The sequence below is a fragment of the Nylanderia fulva genome, unplaced genomic scaffold (genome assembly GCF_048542155.1).
Source record: "Nylanderia fulva isolate GAGA-0341 unplaced genomic scaffold, ASM4854215v1 Scaffold1055, whole genome shotgun sequence".
Taxonomy (NCBI): domain Eukaryota; kingdom Metazoa; phylum Arthropoda; class Insecta; order Hymenoptera; family Formicidae; genus Nylanderia; species Nylanderia fulva.
Window position 1 is genome coordinate 18,591 of NW_028189254.1, and position 6,410 is coordinate 25,000.

General features: G+C 42.2%; 2 pseudogenes; one reads left to right on the forward strand and one right to left on the reverse strand.

Moving 5' to 3' along the window:
• Positions 1-2,603: 2,603 nt before the first annotated feature.
• LOC146725065 (uncharacterized) lies at positions 2,604-3,843 on the reverse strand (annotated as a pseudogene).
• A 423-nt stretch (positions 3,844-4,266) lies between these two features.
• Positions 4,267-6,410, forward strand: part of LOC114941166 (large subunit ribosomal RNA) — a 4,844-nt pseudogene continuing 2,700 nt past the window's right edge.

Genomic DNA, 6,410 nt, shown 5'->3' on the forward strand with positions numbered 1-6,410 from the left:
TTTATTAAATCTCTGTGTGCACCAAGTAATTTTTGTTGACTTACGTCATTTTTATCTTCGTGTTCAGAAGTTGTGCAAATTTTGGAACCCGCGATATATCTGATCGTTGTGAGATTATTAAATTATTTCGTTTGCTATTACTCTCTATGTCCTTGATGAATTCATGTATCGCTGTTTTTTTACTAACTATTCGGAAGACAGAATTTATCACCCATTTGCAACAGATTAGAAAAACGTTAGGCGGAATGTCTGTGTTGGAAAGATTAACAAACCATTTTTTATTAGTATTTTCCAAAGGGTTAATTGTATCATTGAGAAATTTATTGGCTTCTATGTGTATATTTGATCTCCTTGGCATCATTAGTGATTTGCCCTGAGAGAATTTTGTGATATTTTCGTCGGTTGTGAAGTTTCAAAATGTAAAGAACAATGTATATCTATAGGTTTGATGCACCGTTATCACCAATTATTGCAGACCTGGTTATGCAAGATCTTGAGGATACAGTTCTCAAAGCGTTGAATTTGGAATGTTTGTTTTATTTTCGTATGTGGATGACATAATAGTGGCCACCTCTATGACTAATATGACTCAGATTGTGAATAATTTAACAACTATCATGAAAGACTTAAATTCACGGTCGAACAAGAGGTTAACCATAGCTTGAATTTCTAGATTTATCACTTAAAATTATTAATAACAAAATATAATAGACTGGTATCAAAAGAAACCTTCTCAGGAAGGACGTTATCATTTTATTCAAACCACCCACTATGCCACAAAATAGGAATATATATAACCTTGTAGACAGATGTCTATTGCTATCACATCCACTATTTTTTAATAAAAATTTGGAGTTTTAATTATTAATATACTCAGAAGCAAATGGTTACCCTCTGATCTGATTTTAACAAAATTAATCATCGGATAGAACACATCATATCTAAGGGGAGCATTATAGAGAGACAGGCCAACATAGAAAGAACAAAAAGTTATAAGAAATGACTCGGTCAATAAAAAATTCTTTGTCATCTTCCGTATATAGATGGGATCTCAGAAATGATTGTTTTCCTCGGTAAAAAAAAAATTGTATGGTAGGGTATAGATGTCTCAACAAACTGGATAATATTATTAAAGCGCAGAAAGATAAAACTAAACATCCATGCAATTCGAATGTGGTTTATAAGTCAGTTGCAATTATTGTATGCATCTTATGTAGGCCAAACAAAGAGGCAATTGCAGACGCGAATAAAAGAACATAAAATAATATTAGGTTGGACTCAACGAAACATTCAGTTAATTTCTGAACACATAATAAATGAACATCATAATTTTAATTGGGCACAATGTTAAGATCATGGACAACGAAAATAATTATTATAAAAGACTCATTCTGAGATGCTACATATCAAGGAACAAAAAAATGGACTAAATTTAAACAAGATTACTGAGTTACTTAGCGAGTCGTATTTGATATTTTGGAATATTAGCGAACAAGAAATAATAATAGGACAAATAGGACATTTAACGAGTAAAACATAGATATTAGATCATATATAAACACGCACGCTCTCCGATCAAGTAGAGTTTAAAAATGAGCTGTCTTTCTGTATTGTTGGTTTTGTTATGTGTCATCCTTAATAACTGTTAATAAGTAGCAAAATTATCAAGAAGAACGATGATAGGTAAGATACTACCAATTGTAGGGGATACATATTATAAATTTGGGACATGCAGTTGATCGGTAATTTTTATAAATCGCAGCGCCTACGGAACGGGTTAATTTCTCGCATATTAACGATGAAACTATCCGAGATCTGAACAAAATCAGGGATCATATCGAGGCGAACATTGTTGGACAGGACGGATTGAAACCCGCGTTAATTACTCAAAAACTCTTGATTCTGAATAACTATAATTAAATTTCACATATTACTGTGAATTGTAAGAATTTATATTTCAATAATTATACTGAAGAAGACCGCGTGCGGTCGAAACGTTTATAGAATGATTGTAATTTGCGTTAGTTTTAATATAATGACTGTAGTTTTATAATTTATACATGTAATAAATGGTAGTTGACTGAACATCTCGAATATTCAGCTCGATAAGTTGGCCTTATATTTATCACTTTGTATCTTTTATATTTATTTTTTCAAAATAAACTTTTACTTATTAAATTTTAATTTTATTATGTCTTTAAACTTTTTCTCGATTAGTATAAATTAAAGAAAAGTAAAGATAAATTAAAAGTAAATATAGAAAGGGCAAATATATATATATATATATCTAGTATAGAGAAAAGAACCTCAAAATAAATATTAAAACAAATTATAATATATAAAAATGCAAAATAAAAAAGTATTTTAAAATATATTAAAAATTTTTTAAATTTATAAATATGTATAAATACAATAAGGTATTTTTATGCTACTTACATATTACCTATTATAAATCGATTTTTCTAGTATAAATGTATTTTTATTGATATTGTATTATACATTTTTTTGAACGGATTGTATAAACCTTTTTTTTTATAATAATTTATTTGCACAAAAATATTATCAATATTAATGTATGCATCTCATTCGAACATGACATGAGGTTACGAAACGTTTTCTAAGCAACCAAGATCCTTAGATGTAGCAACACATCAGTTAAATCTTTGACATTTTATCTCCGCGGCCTGGCTGCACTCTTTCGCTGTTCCATGTAGCCCTTGGTTGCTAGCATTTCTATATCTAATTTACTATATCCCCACAACACCGGTAGAAAGTATGACGCGATAATGAGACCGAAGAAAGCGCCTCTTTTGAAATCATCCAGAAAAACATCGTACGAGTATTTCTCGGCATTCCAAATGCCAGCGTCCGACAGATACTTCTTAAGCTCATTGTGATAGACTCGTATGAATTCGAAAAACTTGTATCTTCTCATTTCGGTTAGAACAAGAGACGCAGAGGAACGTAGAAAGGTCGACGACGGGCCTCGCGTATTTCCATTCCGCGAAGTCGATCGGTATCCCCCGTAGCTGTCCATCGTCTTCTTTTTTGAAGAGAAGGTTGGTCAACACATAATCGCCATGACACGTGGTAGATAAAGGTTCTACAGTCTCCAAGATTTTCGTCATGTTGCCGTACGTGTTCGAGATTAAGGCTGCCATTTTATCGCAGAACTCTTTCTCGTAGTTGTTACTGCGAAGATAATTCACCGTTCTCATTACTATTGTCTTTAAAAAATTCTTGCGTTCCTGTACCATATCAATGGGAAATTTGGTTTCACGCAATTGGTTCGCAATATTGAAGAATTTTTCTCGCTGCAGCTCCTTCATAACGTATCCTTTTCCGTGGAATCGTGCTATCTCGCGCATCGCCGTTATGACATATTCCAAAGGAGGGTCGTACGTGAATGGGCAATGATAATATCCTCGAGCATTGACATTTTCCAAAGCGATCACTGAATCGCAAGCCTGTTCATGGACGTAGTAGCATCTCGCCAAATTTTCGTCAGGCCGGGCGTATGTAGAGTAGAACAAAATCTCGTTATGAAGCTTAGATTCCATTAAAAGTAGCTCTCTCTCTTTTTCTTCCACCACGGATCTCTTTATTATGAGAGAAAGTTTCTCGCTCTTTTCCTTATTTTTTAACTTCACGGTTACATAATGTAGATTGGAGGATTTTACGACCGACGTGACCTCCACGTATTCTTCTTCTTCGATGTCTGATCCTAATTTCTTACTTATTTTTGATATTATATCTTTAAGCCATTGAACATCCGTGTCGTGAGACATTTTATTCGCTCTGCAACATACAATTTATTGTATCCGAATTTAAATTCGCGCATGTATCACTCGAGTCAAATTCGTTTTAACTTTAAAAAATTGAATAGTTAGTTACTGCGTGGTTCTGATGTTTATATAGTACTTTGCGTAAAGCGAAAAAGGGGACCGTCGCGCCGCGGTCGTGTACTCGTTCGAACGATTCCGTCCCGAATTCGATCCTATGAAAGATAAGGAAGAGCCGAGAATCTCGAACCCCGCGATATATCGTCCGCCATACCACCAACGATGTTGTGTGCTGTTAGCGCCCCGGCGGTTTGCCTCGCGGCGTATTTTCCGTGTGGGCTTCCCGCTGCTGGCCCACTGTTCGACGCTTCACTCTCTCCTCCCGCATCCCTCTTATCATATATATTAGAGGAGAGACGACGATTAGGACGCTGGAGGAGGCCACGGCTAAACGAAAATCACTATGCGAACTACCTCCAGAGCAGGGCGTGAGATTACCCGCATTACCCCTCTGAATTTAAGCATATTATTAAGCGGAGGAAAAGAAACTAACCAGGATTTCCTTAGTAGCGGCAGAGCGAACAGGAAAAGAGCCCAGCACAGAATCCCGCGGTTTCCGCCGCAGGGAAATGTGGTGTTTGGGGAGGATCCGCTTATCCCGAGGTGCCGCGTCGCGTCCAAGTCCATCTGAATGGGGCCACTTACCCGTAGAGGGGTGCCAGGGCCTGTAGCGACCGGCTTGCGCGCCTCGGGAGGATCTCTCCTTAGAGTCGGGGTTGCTTGAGAGTGCAGCTCTAAGTGAGTGGTAAACTCCATCTAAGGCTAAATACGACCACGAGACCGATAGCGAACAATACCGTGAGGGAAAGTTGAAAAGAACTTGAAGAGAGAGTTCAAGAGTACGTGAAACCGTTCAGGGGTAAACCTAAGAAACCCAAAAGATCGAACGGGGAGATTCATCGTCAGCGGCGCTGGCTTCGCGTCGGTCGGCGATGTCACCGCGGAGTCCTTGTGGCTTGCGCGCGGGCACGCTACCGTGCGCCGATGTCCGGGCGCTCGTCGTCGTGGCACTTCTCCCCAAGTAGAACGTCGCGACCCGCTGGGTGTCGGTCTACGGCCCGGGTGCGGTGTCTGTCGCGTCGCCGGTAAAACGGCACAGCGACAAACCCTCGGTCGCCCGGCCGGTCTGCTCGGCGGTACGCGCAAGGTATCAGGCCGCACTATTCACGGTGCGTCGAGAACCGTCGCAAGCGCGCGCCACGGTACTCGGAGATTACGGACTTCGCGCCGTCCCCGGTCCTGGCCCGCTGTTGGTTACAGTACGGTACACCTTCGACAGGCCTGCGAACGTCTCCCGCGGTCTCGCGGGGAGACCGATACCGGTCGGCGACGCTACTGCTTTGGGTACTCTTAGGACCCGTCTTGAAACACGGACCAAGGAGTCTAACATGTACGCGAGTCATTGGGACTTGTCGCGAGACCTAAAGGCGTAATGAAAGTGAAGGTCGCCCTGGCCGTCGACCTAGGGAGGATGGGCCGCGTCGCGATGCGGCCTCGCACTCCCGGGGCGTCTCGTTCTCATCGCGAGAAGAGGCGCACCCAGAGCGTACACGTTGGGACCCGAAAGATGGTGAACTATGCCTGGTCAGGACGAAGTCAGGGGAAACCCTGATGGAGGTCCGTAGCGATTCTGACGTGCAAATCGATCGTCGGAACTGGGTATAGGGGCGAAAGACTAATCGAACCATCTAGTAGCTGGTTCCCTCCGAAGTTTCCCTCAGGATAGCTGGCACTCGGCCGTTCCGCACGGAACGCGCGCGAGTCTCATCTGATAAAGCGAATGATTAGAGGCCTTGGGGCCGAAACGATCTCAACCTATTCTCAAACTTTAAATGGGTGAGATCTCTGGCTTTCTTGAATTATGAAGCCACGAGCATCTACGGATCAGAGTGCCAAGTGGGCCATTTTTGGTAAGCAGAACTGGCGCTGTGGGATGAACCAAACGCAGAGTTAAGGCGCCCAACTCGACGCTCATGGGACACCATGAAAGGCGTTGGTTGCTTAAGACAGCAGGACGGTGGCCATGGAAGTCGGAATCCGCTAAGGAGTGTGTAACAACTCACCTGCCGAAGCAACTAGCCCTGAAAATGGATGGCGTTGAAGCGTCGAGCCTATACTCTGCCGTCAGCGGCAAGTGGGGCGGCAACCGGGAGCGGGCGTTAGTCTTCTCTCGCGTCGTCACGAAGCCCTGACGAGTAGGAGGGTCGCGACGGTGAGCGCAGAAGGGTCTGGGCGCGAGCCTGGCTGGAGCCGCCGTCGGTGCAGATCTTGGTGGTAGTAGCAAATACTCCAGCGAGGCCCTGGAGGACTGACGTGGAGAAGGGTTTCGTGTGAACAGCCGTTGCACACGAGTCAGTCGATCCTAAGCCCTAGGAGAAATCCTATGTCAATGACGGCGTACAATATACTCGAGTGTCGAGAAATAATAATAAATATTATACGAAAGACACACGCCCGTCGGGCGAAAGGGAATCCGGTTCCTATTCCGGAACCCGGCAGCGGAACCGCATACAATTCGGGCCCTCGTAAGAGTGTTCGTCGGGGTAACCCAAAATGACCTGGAGACGC